The sequence below is a fragment of the Dermochelys coriacea genome, chromosome 10, assembly GCF_009764565.3.
Source record: "Dermochelys coriacea isolate rDerCor1 chromosome 10, rDerCor1.pri.v4, whole genome shotgun sequence".
NCBI classification, from domain to species: Eukaryota; Metazoa; Chordata; order Testudines; family Dermochelyidae; genus Dermochelys; species Dermochelys coriacea.
Genome location: NC_050077.1, coordinates 60,136,402 through 60,149,539, shown reverse-complemented (window position 1 = coordinate 60,149,539; position 13,138 = coordinate 60,136,402). Strand labels below are relative to the sequence as shown.

Sequence of the window (13,138 nt, the reverse complement as noted above, 5' to 3'; positions counted from 1 at the left end):
ATTGTAAACAATTTTCATACCTACAGTAGGCCTATTACGCCTTTAAAATTAATTTGGAATCTCACTAACTTAAAAACTCATTTAATGATTAACAATGATATTAAAAAAACAAATTGGCAACATATATAATAATGGTGGACAGCCTAAGACCTCTAGAATGAGGCAGATGCTCTAACACTAAACCAAATGATTAGTCTTATCTCTGTGTTTCCACTCCACCTTCCAGTTTCAGACTACAGGTAATACAAAAAAAACCCCACACAGTTTCAAATTACAAATAATGAAGGGGGGACAACAACCAATTATGTGAATGGTAAAAGGGGTGGGGGGGAGGAGCACGACTGGAAAAGTTTCCGCACCACTGTCCTAGACAGCGAGGGAACATTGCTCTGTTAATGACAGGTTTCAGAGTAGCAGCCGTGTTAGTCTGTATGCGCAAAAAGAAAATGAGCACTTGTGGCACCTTAGAGACTAACAAATTTATTAGAGCATAAGCTTTCGTGAGCTACATACTCAGTGAGCTGTAGCTCACAAAAGCTTGTGCTCTAATAAATTTGTTAGTCTCTAAGGGGCCACAAGTACTCCTTTTCTTTTTGCTCTGTTAATGAGCATGAAAGAGGCTAATTGCAGCCATAAACATTCAAAATAACCATCAGATTTTACTAAGGACCTCTCCATTTTTACAACCAGTTGTGTAACAATGAATATCCAGTTGCCTCCTATTCAACAATTACCAGGGTGATCCCCACTGAGGTCAGCTCTTTCTGTCTAGTAAAGGCATGGCCCTAAATTCAACAAAAAATGTTTTAGCTCTGTCCTCACAAAAGTACCTGCCCCAGTACTTCTCAGTGAGGGCATAGGGTGGTTTTCTACAAATATCCATCTTCTAGCATCTTTAGAATTTAGCACCTATGGAACCTGTATTTATGCAACTCTCATGTAGTCCCCAAAATCACATTGAGGTCTCATGATACAGATGGGAGTAGGTTTTAGATACATCATGACGACATTTCCTTCCTGCAATTTTTTCCAGATTATAGATATTTAGCTCATAGGCTTTACTACACTGAGGAAATGTCTCCCAAAATTCAAATAAACTGATAGAAGCAGTAGTGTAAACAAGGAAAAATGAACATACCCATTTTTAACCCAGACCCAGTTTAGTTACATCTGCTGAAGTGTAGTTGAAGGAACAGAAGTAGTACAGAAAGAAGAGAGTTTGTAAGATGGAAAATAGATGTCGGAGTTAGGACACAACAGTTCCAACTCAAAAGGACTTCAAAAATCATATTGTATTAAGGAAAATTATTATTTGTATTTTAAGCATTTTTACACTCCATTGCTATAGTGCAGTGTGTCCGAGAACCAAAACAACAACAAAGCAGAAACATGTAGGCTAAATACAGTACGTGGTAGTAAGGAAATGGTTTCCAAAGAAACAATACTCCCAGAATATCCTGCTGCTCATGTGACAGTGGTTTGGACAAGGAGGAGAGCAAAAGTGGATTGTACCTCTTTATCTTTAATGAACTCTAGTGAAAAAAAGGAAGTTGAAGGCTCATTTATGAAAATACTTCATCCCAGTTTCCTGTCTTTTCAGTCTTATTAGTATATTTAGATGTATAAAAATGCTTTAAAAAAGGGCACTCATCCACAGGGCCGTCCTAGGATTTATGGGGCCCTACACAGTATTATTAAACTGGTGCCCCTATGCCCGATGGCAGCCCAGGCTCACAGACTGGGGGAGGGACGACGAGGGACCGAGGCAGCAAAGGATACTGAGCCTCACGGCAGCGGATAATCATAATTCCCCACAGAGACCCCTGTACCCTTTACCTCATGCAAAATTCGCGGTGCTGACACATTAGGCTCTGTGAATATGACCCATGCCTAAGGAGACTGCAGTGTGCACTGGGTATGCAGGAGCCAACCTGCTCTTATCTGCTGTCATGGGTGGTGGGTGAAGCAGATGCTTGCGGAGGCTAGCTCCCCAGCCTACCTGTGGCTCTGCCCATACTCCACCTCTGCTCTGCCCCAGGCCCTGCCCTCTCCCCGCTGTCTCCCTCCTATCTTCCCTCTCCCTCCCTGATTACTCCCTTCCAGCCAAATCCCTGAACCCAAATGAAGCAAATGACATTTGAAAAAAAAACACTTCCGCAATTTCTTTCCAAAGAAAATGGAGCATGTTTTCCACTGCATGCCAGAAGGTGAAGACTGGACATGCAGAAGGTACCTAATTAAAAGCACTAAACTTGGGAATAAAAAATGTCAGTCACGGGTTTTTTGATAAAAAGAAAAGGAGTACCGGTGGCACCTTAGAGACTAACAAATTTATTAGAGCATAAGCTTTCGTGAGCTACAGCTCACTTCATCGGATGCATTTGGTGGAAAAAACAGAGGGGAGATTTATATACACACACAGAGAACATGAAACAATGGGTTTATCATACACACTGTAAGGAGAGTGATCACTTAAGATAAGCCATCACCAGCAGCAGGGGGGGGAAAGGAGGAAAACCTTTCATGGTGACAAGCAAGGTAGGCTAATTCCAGCAGTTAACAAGAATATCAGAGGAACAGTGGGGGGTGGGGTGGGAGGGAGAAATACCATGGGGTTTTTTGATGTACCCTGAAGTTTGTCAGAGATTTATTTGCAAAAAGTTTGCAGTAAGGGCAAGTCAGCTGTTCTGCTGAATACAACAATAAATATGGAATTCAGGATGCAGTTCCTCTCTGTTTTACATTTTCTTAAATCAGTATTTCTAAGCTGACTTTATATTTTAAATGTACTCTTAAGCCTTCATAAAGTAATCATTCCAGATTACGACATATTTAACTCACTGAAACAAAGCATTTTAAATTAATCAGTCACAGAGGTTTAGTATGTTCATAACAATGTTCATTGCTTTTAGAAAAAGGGAACACTAATTTACTTTGTGTGATCTCCATAACAATACACATTATGAAATGTCACCAACTTTAAAAAATATGTTTCCAAAGATTTTAGGCATAACAAAGGATTTTATATCTTACTAAGGTACTGATTTTGCAAGAGGGTTCTCTTAAAACTAGTTCATCAAATAGAAGTAAAGGAAGGGAAACTCATTTGTCCAGCTATCTGGCAGAAAAGGGGTGTTGTCCCTTTAAGGGCTCTCTTCAACATGGGGGGCGAAGGGAGGAAGGACAAGACAGACTTTGGAAGCAAGTTTTTTGCACTATAGTAATTGCAATTAAAACGTGTATTTTAGATAAGGGTGGTCCTTTGAAGGATTTATTTTAAAAACTATAAGTCTGAAGATCCAAGCATTTAAGGCTAAAGATGAATACTCAGATTGTGCATCTAAAAATCTATGCAAGGATTTTTTTTAGAGATGTGATTTTATCATCTTCAGCAACACACGAATGAAATATTTTAAAAGCAAATTTTAAACAAAGGTTCTGTAGACTAATGTTCTGAGTAAATATTACAGTAATGCACAGCTGTTTTTGTCAGTAAATTCAGAAACTGACAGTATATACCTGGGGATTGGCAAATGCCTGTTAAATGGCTGTAGGAGCCTGCAGGAAAGGTCAGAACAGGGATAGGAAGAGATGGGTAGGTGGACACTAAGACCCAGAGATGCCCCAAATTTTCTGGTTCCCTATGCAGCTCTGCATATGCCTAAGGATGGCCCTGCTCATCCAATAGCTCTGTGTATCCTGTCACTATTTAATACAGGTTTCAGAGTAGCAGCCGTGTTAGTCTGTATTCGCAAAAAGAAAAGGAGTACTTGTGGCACCTTAGAGACTAAAATTTATTTGAGCATAAGCTTTCGTGAGCTACAGCTCACTTCTCTAAGGTGCCACAAGTACTCCTTTTCTTTTTACTTAATACAGTGTTTCTAAAGTGTAGGGGGTGTTCCCCCTGAGGGATAGAAAGGACTGGATGGCGTGGAGGAACATGGAAGATGTACAGGCCTATGGAGGGGCAATGTGTTTCATTTTCCTGAAATAGGGCTTGACTTTCAAAATGAAAAACAGTGACTTAGATACACAGATCACACAAACTTCAAACAGTTTCATCCCTTGACAAATCCAGCCTTAAATCAATTAATTAACAAAACAAAACTCCATTCAACTCTATCTAGACCCTCCCTTTCTCCATATCCCCATCCTATATTCAACATTAAACTATAGAACAGTTTAATTAAATAAGAATTTAACTTAAATAATTTAATTTAGGTTCACAAACTGGAGATTCTCTACAGTATTTTATAAAATAGAATGATATTCAAAATAATTTGCAAATGAAAACCAGAAGAGTTCATTCCTGTTAATACATTTGCACAATAACACAACCTAAGGGCAGAGAACTTCAATATATTCCCATTTATACTCAAGATGTAACCAAACCTTCAAAGAACTAGAACAAACAGGTAGATCATTTCTTTCAACCTATTTCAGACCACTAATATAACAGCTGAGTAGCAGAGAGGCACTCAGATAGTAGTTGTGCCATAAATGGCTGGAACAAAACAGCTATGGGGGAGCAGAAAGTGACACTTCTGATTAAATTTGTCTTGAAGGTAAGAGACAGTGGAGTTGAGAGAACTATTTTTCCTACACCAGATGTTCTTAAATCCATCCTGCTCTGCTCTCAGACAAATTCTCTTGGATAGAGACAGCACCCCTTTCCTGATAAGCAAAACCTTGAACAAACAGAGCTTGGGAAAACTGTAGTTACGAAAAAAGATTTTAGATTATTTCCTAAATTATTGCTGTTTTCAGTTGCACCAAGGTCACTTCCTATTTACCTAGCTTATTTGTAACTTAAAAGTCTAGTTGAGGGCATTTAATTGCGAATTTCTCTACCTCTTCATGACGAATTTTGCTGGAGCTCAACTCCACACAAGTGAAAGGGATATCTCAGATGAGGTAGGTGAAAGTTGAGGAATATTCACAATGCACACATTACCCTTGAAATCCATCAGAATTTATAATTCATTTCTCATTGTGTCAGTAAAGTTTGCTCTATAATCGAATACAAAACCTAAAAAGCAAATACATTAAAAATTAAAGGGTACCAACCAATCTGAAGCAATACAGACTCAGGATCTCATTTAAAAATGAACTTAAAAAAGTATTAAGAAGTTGCCTATTTTATAAAACACATTATGGAAAGCAAATACTTGCAGAAGTTTAGGGAGAAAACCATTTTTGCCAGAAAAATTCTGTTCATTTTATAACCGTGTATTAAAAGTTAAACATTATATAATGCCATAATACAAAATGAATTATTCATTATTTGAGGTCCATTCCCAAAAGAGCCAAAGATCAGTGGAATTTTTGCTGTTTTTTTTCTTACAGTTTTCCCTTGTTCCTGTAAATCAATGAGAAAGACCTGTTCCTGCAAAATGATTGGAAGAACTGTGGACTGGCAGAGACCATCTCTCTGACTGTAATGATGTAGGTGGAAAGAGATAAGATGCTTTTTAATTAGCCATAAGGATTACTGCAGAGCAGTAAAAAGAAAAGGAGTACTTGTGGCACCTTAGAGACTAACAAATTTATTAAAGCATAAGCTTTCGTGAGCTACAGCTCACTTCATCGAAATGCATCCGATGAAGTGAGCTGTAGCTCATGAAAGCTTATGCTCTAATAAATTTGTTAGTCTCTAAGGTGCCACAAGTACTCCTTTTCTTTTTGCAAATACAGACTAACACGGCTGCTACTCTGAAACCTGCAGAGCAGTAGAGAGCATGCTCTCTTCCTCATCCTTCTCTCCTGGGTTTGAGTATGTTACTTCTGCAGTAGTACCAGGATGGCCTTTTATGTTTGAGTTCCAGCATTTCTCCTGCAATGGCCAAGAGAATGGAGGGCAGTCAAAATCCTCTCCTCACAGATACTCTGTCTTCACAGTGGTGAGGCAGGCAGTGGTGAGCTGGAGCCGGTTTGCACTGGGTCGCTAGAACCAGTTGTTAAATTTAGAAGCCCTTCTAGAACCGGTTTCTAAAAGGGCTTCTAAATTTAACAACCAGCCAAAAGTGGCGCCTTAGGCGCTGACTCGTGGGTGCTCCAGGGCTGGAGCACCCACGGGGAAAATTTGATGGGTTCAGAGCACCCATCGGCAGCTCTCCGCCCGGCCCCACCCTGCTCCGTGCCTGGCCCCAGCTCACCTCACCTCCGCTTCCTCCCCTGAATGCACCGCCTCACTCTGCTTCTCCACCCCCCCCCCCCCCGGCTTCCTGCAAATCAGCTGTTTGCACGGGAAGCCTAGGAGGGCTGAGAAGCAAGCGGCGGCTTCGCGCTCAGGCCTAGGGGAGCTGGGGTGGGCGCGCGAGGAGGGCCACCCACGCCGCAGCAGGTAACCCGGGGAGGCGCACAGGGGAACCGCTCCCCGCCCCAGCTCCCCTCCGCCTCCCTGGGCCTGAGTGCAAAGCTGCCGCTTGCTTCTCAGCCCTCCCCAGCTTCCTGCGCGAACAGCTGATTCGGGGGAAGTGGGGGTGGGGCAGAGTGGGGTGGCGTGTTCAGGGGAGGAGGCGGAGCTGGAGTGGAGGTGAGCTGGGGCTGGGTGCGGAGCTTTCCCCGTGGGTGCTCCAGCCCCGGAGCACCCACGGAGTCGGCGCCTAAGGTGCCACTTTTGATGTGATCAGTGGGGGGAGCGGCTGCTCCCCCCCAGCTATGTTCCCCAACTCCTTGGAGACAGAGAGACCTATCGGATGCTTCCTGGGAGCTGCCCCAGGTAACCTCTGCTGGGTCTCCCCACCTTGCTCCCTGGCAGGTCCCTCTGGCTCTTAGGGGTGGGGTGGGCACCCACTACGGTGGCCAATGAGACCCTCCTGCCCAGTTCGGGGGGCAGTCGGGACAGGGGAGGGGGTGGATGGGGCAGGAGTCCGGGGGGGGGGGGGGGGTCAAGGAACGCAGGGGGTTGGATGGGGCAGGAGTCCCGCGGGGGCGGGCCACGACCCCCTTGTTGGGTGAGGAGGGAACCAGTTAAGATTTTGGCAGCTCATCACTGGTGGCAGGGGATCCTGCAAAGAAGGCTGCTGCAACCTACACTGAGGGCTTTACTGGTCCTCAGTTTTCCCAGGTCTTGGGTGAGCTCAAAGATGACAAAGCCACTTTTGCTCTCCCCCTCCTAGCAGTAAACAGGCACAAATCCTATTAAAAAAATCAATGGAAGTTGCCGCTGCATCAGAAGAAACAACAAAAATCATACATACACACACACCCTTCCCTCCTCTGCCCATAAAGTCAGATTTCACTTCTGGGAATAAAATTCCAAACCAGGAAGTGATCCTTCAAACCTGGCATTGTCACAATGATGAAAATGTCTCCTTGGTTTGCAACAGCTACACCCTAAAAATACAAAGAGAAAGCAATAACATGAAACATATGCTAGACCAGTCTTGAGGTAAAGCAACATATTCAGATAGTTTCACTTCTATTTTTGAAAAACACACATATATAAAGAAAAATATAGATAATTAAGTTAAAATATTTTTATAATAAAAATTAAACTGTATTTGAGAAGAATTACAGTACATCTGAGTTGTCTCAGTCTCCTGAGAGGGGCAGCACATCAGAGAAATATCCAACAGCACCCTCTAAAAGAAAATATTTTCAAGGCTGCCAATCCTTGGTGTCTCATTATTTTCTCATTTCCCATACATTTCAAACTTGCAGCAGTTTATAATGCAATAAATAAGTAAATAAATATACATTTTTATTTTATATTTTTCAGTTAGGGATTTCTTTTATCCCCACACCTTCTGGCACTGTGTGTTCAGAAACTTTAACTTTTAATGCCCTCCTAGTTTTAACAACATATATTAAACCACAGGTACGTTTCAGCAAACATAATATACATACAGATTCACAAGGAGAGGAAAGTAACCTTTCATCTTATGCAGTCAGCTCATGTATGGATTAAAGTGAAGTGTATGTCCAGAAATAATATTAGTGCTAGCCATATACTGTGTAGGGAGAAAGAGAGAGTTAAGCAAAGATCACTTCAGAAATGAATGAGAGCTGTGTCTTTCAAACTCTCTGCACTGTATTCAACAAATATACACACTCTCACCCATGGATCTGTCAAGTTTCTCCCATTTATTATTATTATTATTTTTTTTAAAAAGAGGCCTTTGAATCAGGAGTTGAATGGATAACATGCATCAAGGGAGAATTCTGCTTCCCTTCCGTTGTCTCCCTCTACCCATTGAATTAAATATTTTAATTTAATAAGGGGAACACGAATTTTTCCTAAATCAGGTAATACCATCTGTAGCATCATTTCTTGCTTCAAATATTCCAAATTAATCCCTAATATAACTCCTCTGAAGCGAGCAACATTACCCCAGAGATGAATTTGGCCAGGTCTCTAAGAACAGTCACAAGAGACCAGCAGTAACAAGTTACCACCTTGGTAGTGCAATATTGGAGTCAAGAGCTGTCATGTAGAACAAAAATAAGATAGTCCAAGATGTGGGATTCTATGTTAGAGGAACTTAATGGAAAATGAAGAAAAGTTTCTTCAAAGCCCAGGCAGGCCAGCCTACTCTGAGCTCTGGGAGTCAGGGAGCAGAGTGCAGAGAAGAGTCACTATATACTATCATGGGGAGACCATCCTTGGGGCCACCTCCAACAATCTGTACTCTATTAATCTCAGTTTTAAGGGCAATGGGCACTTGCTTTCTTCTCTTGCTTTGTCTTTACTAGATGGTCCACATTCAGTTGAAGAGTAGTACTTGCTTTTGCTATTCTTCCTACCTCTGCTGCCCAAAGAAATTACCTGTGCTGCCTACCCCTAATGGTGGCCCTGTTGATGGACTGATCCTCTATGTGAAATGAAGTAGGACTCAACAGACAACAGGCATCCACAGTACAAAAGTCACCTTCCCAGTTGGCACCGGTTTCTCCTCGATCCCCTTTTGATAGTCTCGGCAAAAAGCCTAAGGTTTAGTGTCATTTCTGACCCAGTCTGGTGTATATGTGGTTCCCATTAACAGTCAATTAACAGAACTTGGCTCATAATAAGCTTGGAGTTTGAGCTACTATTTCAAATCAAAGGTGGTTGTTTCAGGTTAAGATTAAGGTACTTTGGCTGGGCAGTCTGAGGAAGCCCATGCTACACTTCCTTTGTGGATAAACAAACATCAGTCTCGAGGGCTGTCCATCTAGCATCTTTCATGGGTACTAACTTCACTAGAAACTATATTTATATATAAAGGCATGGTTTGTTGATCTGATGACTTATCTTTTCAACAATTTAAAATACTTCCTCCATAATTCTCTGTCTGCAAACCATTTAGAACAATTCACTTAATGTTTCTTCATTTTATTTTTGTCTCTTACTTAATAGGTCATAAGTATTGCATAGTAGTAGAACCCCCCAAAAACAACAATTTCCCCTACACTATCTCTGTTTGAGAACAGCCCCAGAAATGGAATATTCTTTTCCTAACAATTGTTTTCATTCTAGGTTGGTGTGTTGAGGTTGTTCTCTTGTGCCTAAAGGCTACCTTTGACATGCTTATAATAGATGGAAAGAATAAATAGTTCAGGTGCCAGTACTTACAGCTCTTTGACTGAGGGCCACTTTGGGTTGCCAAGATCCCCAATAGCTGTAGAAAATAATCTACTGTAGGCTACTTTAAGGCTTTGCTCAGTTTTCCCTCAAGATCTGTTTGATCCTACAATGTCTGAATATATTATTTGGAAATTATTGTCCTAGCGTGGTTTCTACCAGACACTGTGTACAATGCATATACAGCCAGTATATATATCAAATATAAAAATCTGCATCTGATTCTACAAATACTTAACACTAGGTGTAATGCTTACTGCCATTAATAGTTTCACTGCAGAATTTGTATTTGCAGAATTGTGCCCATGGTCCTTTCAAAATTGTAGTTATCAATGTCTCTTTTTCTACTAGGAACAACACTATATATAAAATGTTAATAAAATCGGTAAGTTATGAGATATTCCAGTTACTATGGAAAGGTCAGGTAGTCTGAAAGACCCATTTGTTGAATACAATTTTTAATCAATTACATGTTCCATTGTCTTTATGTAATCAGCTCTTCATTCTCCTGCTTTTATACTTTTGGAAAATTCTCTATAGCTTTATGACATCACACACAGATTCTACAAAAATCCAAAATTCTTTAAGTGACACTCAGTACACCACCACCCTGTCCCCCAGTTGCAGCCCATTGAATTTCTTGCCCTGCTATGGAATTGTTTACCATTAAAAATAATTAAGATAAAGTAACAATAATCAGTTTTAAAAATTCCAACCACCACCACCAGAACATGGGAATGAGAGATAATGAGGACAATACCATGGATACAACACCATACTTGATTTTTCTACTCCAAGATGCTCAGACATTGTGGTGATGGACATAATATAAAACTACAGAGAAGAATTTAGTCTCCTACTTCTTAAAAGCGCAGGACTCGTTTGTTTCTAAGTTTATAATTCAAAGTTAGCAATTAGTTAATTTTACTGCTTAACCATTTCAATTTTTTTAGACAAATGAATACAGAGCACAGGGGTACACAGTGATATTTAATATTTTAAAGTATGTTATCTAAAATCTGACCTTCTCAATACATTTTAAAAGCTCAACTAGTCTATCAGATGCTCAGAAGGTAAACGGAAATGTTTTATCTGGGACAGATATATCTCTAGGAGGAGGAAGAGGGAATGTATGCAGTTACAACCCAATACTTGTCACAAACTGGAAAAAAGTTCAACACTGTCACAGGTTACCCTGGGGAGAAAACCTATGTAATTATTTTGTATAAATCTGAAGGAAAACCATAAAGTTTAACTATTATCAGGTCAAATTCGGCCCCAATGTAGGTTTTATAAAAATCAGCTTACACTAATTACCTAAGAATATCTTCCATGTTTCCAATAATATTTTAAATTCCAATTGAAACAATTTCTTAAACATATAGTGCAAAGTTACAGGATTCTTATTTGAGCAAAACTCCCATAAATTGGAAATGGATCTAACTCTATTCTTTATGTCCAAATGATGGACATAAGTTTTTAGAAACCTAGGTAAGGAAATATCAGTTAAACAGCAGAATCTACTTTACTATAGATTTTAAAAGAAGAATCCCAAATACATAGCAACCACCAGATGCGACCTCTGGCTTCTTTTAGCATCAAATCCCGGAGCAGCCTGTTTGGTTAAGGGTCATGGTCACTGACCTACTTTTTATTCCTTTTTCCTAAGGTAGTGTTAATCACTCCCAGAGCCTGAAAACAACAAACATGTAACTATGGTAATGGTTTGTAACAAACAGCTAATTGCAGAGACATCTGTAACTATAAATAAGGTAAATCTCAGCAGTCAGAGATAAATTAGCATATTAGGTTATTCAGTTTTCACTCTCCACACCACTATTGATGAATTCACTTGAGTATAATACATTAGCTAGCAAATGATGATGACTGCTGGGGAAATTAAGATTTTTGCCAATGACAAAATATGACGAAACAAGTGTTAAAAAGGAAAATAATATCTACTCAAGCAGTTAAAGACAGTGACAACTGAGCATAGGAAAGAAATGGTTATCAAATGGAAGGGTTGACACAATGTTGCAGCCTTACCTTGTTTCCAGGCTGTTTTAAAAGAGGATCTTAATGCACGACAGTGACAAGTGTATTCTGGCTAAGATATGTGGGTCACCCTGAGTTTGCAACATTGTAAACCACTATTGGGGATAACACAACTTCTCCATGAGATAATTTACCTTCTTTGAATGAAGAGATAAATGTGAATTAACAAGGAAGAATCAAACATCTGAACAGGGTTATTGATCTACTAAGGACCTACATAAGTCACAGAGAAGCTAATGCCTGTTTTGCTAGATGTCAGTGATGGATGGGGCAGCAGATTTAGTAGCTAAGGGAACATCACTGTCAAAAGAATCCTTAGAACTAAGACAGAATAAAAACCCCTTAATTATTCTGTGGAAGTGGGGAAAATAATGTCCCATGATAGCAATATATAGAAATGGTTTTTTGTTTTTTTTTAAACTTATGAAGTCACAGACTCTAGACAAACATATTGTAAGGAACAGAAATACTGAATATTTCCAATTTGTTCAACAAAAATGCAGCTGTTTCTGATGAGAAAATGTGGTTTTAATAAATACCTAGTGACATACTGAGTTTTCCAGCTCCCTTGTGATATTGCAGTAATAATTTCAATTAGTCTGCAAGCCAGCTTTTTCCCCACACTGGACAGAAACAGCACAAGGAACAAAATAAGATGGAGTAGGAAAAATTACATATTCTTTTTAACAACTACATATGTTAAAATTATCATATGTTGGTTATGTAAATATTTCTGCTCAATTTAACCCCACATCTTTAAAAGCAGCCTCTCTTTTTCCCATCATGTGGAAATTGAAAGAATTGAAGGCATAAGGGAAGAGCAGAGCATTTACTTCTATATCTTATATGGAATTTTCAGCCTTTCAATAAAGGCTGGTGATATCCCAGAGATCAGTAAAACACAAAAAATCTGTTTAGAACATGTCTTCAGTGTAATCTGATGCATTGCTCTCAAAAGAAGGCAGGAATATTTCTGCAGCATTTTTTTGCTGAAAATCTCCAATAGCTCCACAGGATACCTGAATCTAAAGGTCATTGCAGGGATTCATTGTCTGTCTGATCACAAACTTTCTCACATACAAATAGTGCTGAAAATGTTCCACAGATTTAACCATTGCCAGGAGTTTCTTTCAGGTAGTACAACCATTTTTCTCCAGAAAATTTAGACTTCTGCTGTAATAATCTGCCACCCTCTCAAATTCTTTGTGTTCTTGTATCAGTACTGCTTCCAAATCGTAAGCACTAGCATCCATGTCCAATATGAACAGGGTTTTGAAACAGAGGGAGACTAAGACAGCAGCAGTCACAAAAGACACTTTCAATTCTGAAAATGTTAAATCCCTTTCTCAACCAAACCTGCACAATGGTTTTGTAATATTGGCAAACCCATGAATCAGCCTTCTATAGTAGGAGCAGAGTCCTACAAAACTGCAGTTCTGTGAATGTCTAAAGAGCTGCCCAGTTCTGCACTGCCTCAATTTCCTTTTTGTCATTGAAAATTCCCCTCGCACAGATTGG

The 13,138-nt window shown here is 39.9% G+C and overlaps 1 protein-coding gene across 1 annotated transcript in view; it reads right to left on the bottom strand.

The window, feature by feature from the left end:
* Positions 1 to 12,179, bottom strand: part of MNS1 (meiosis specific nuclear structural 1) — a 31,396-nt gene extending 19,217 nt beyond the window's left edge. Inside the window, exon 1 of the mRNA XM_043494500.1 lies at positions 12,160 to 12,179. The gene's annotated coding sequence lies outside the window, so the exon portion shown is untranslated. The remainder of the gene's footprint in view (positions 1 to 12,159) is intronic.
* Between the last annotated feature and the right edge of the window lie 959 nt (positions 12,180 to 13,138).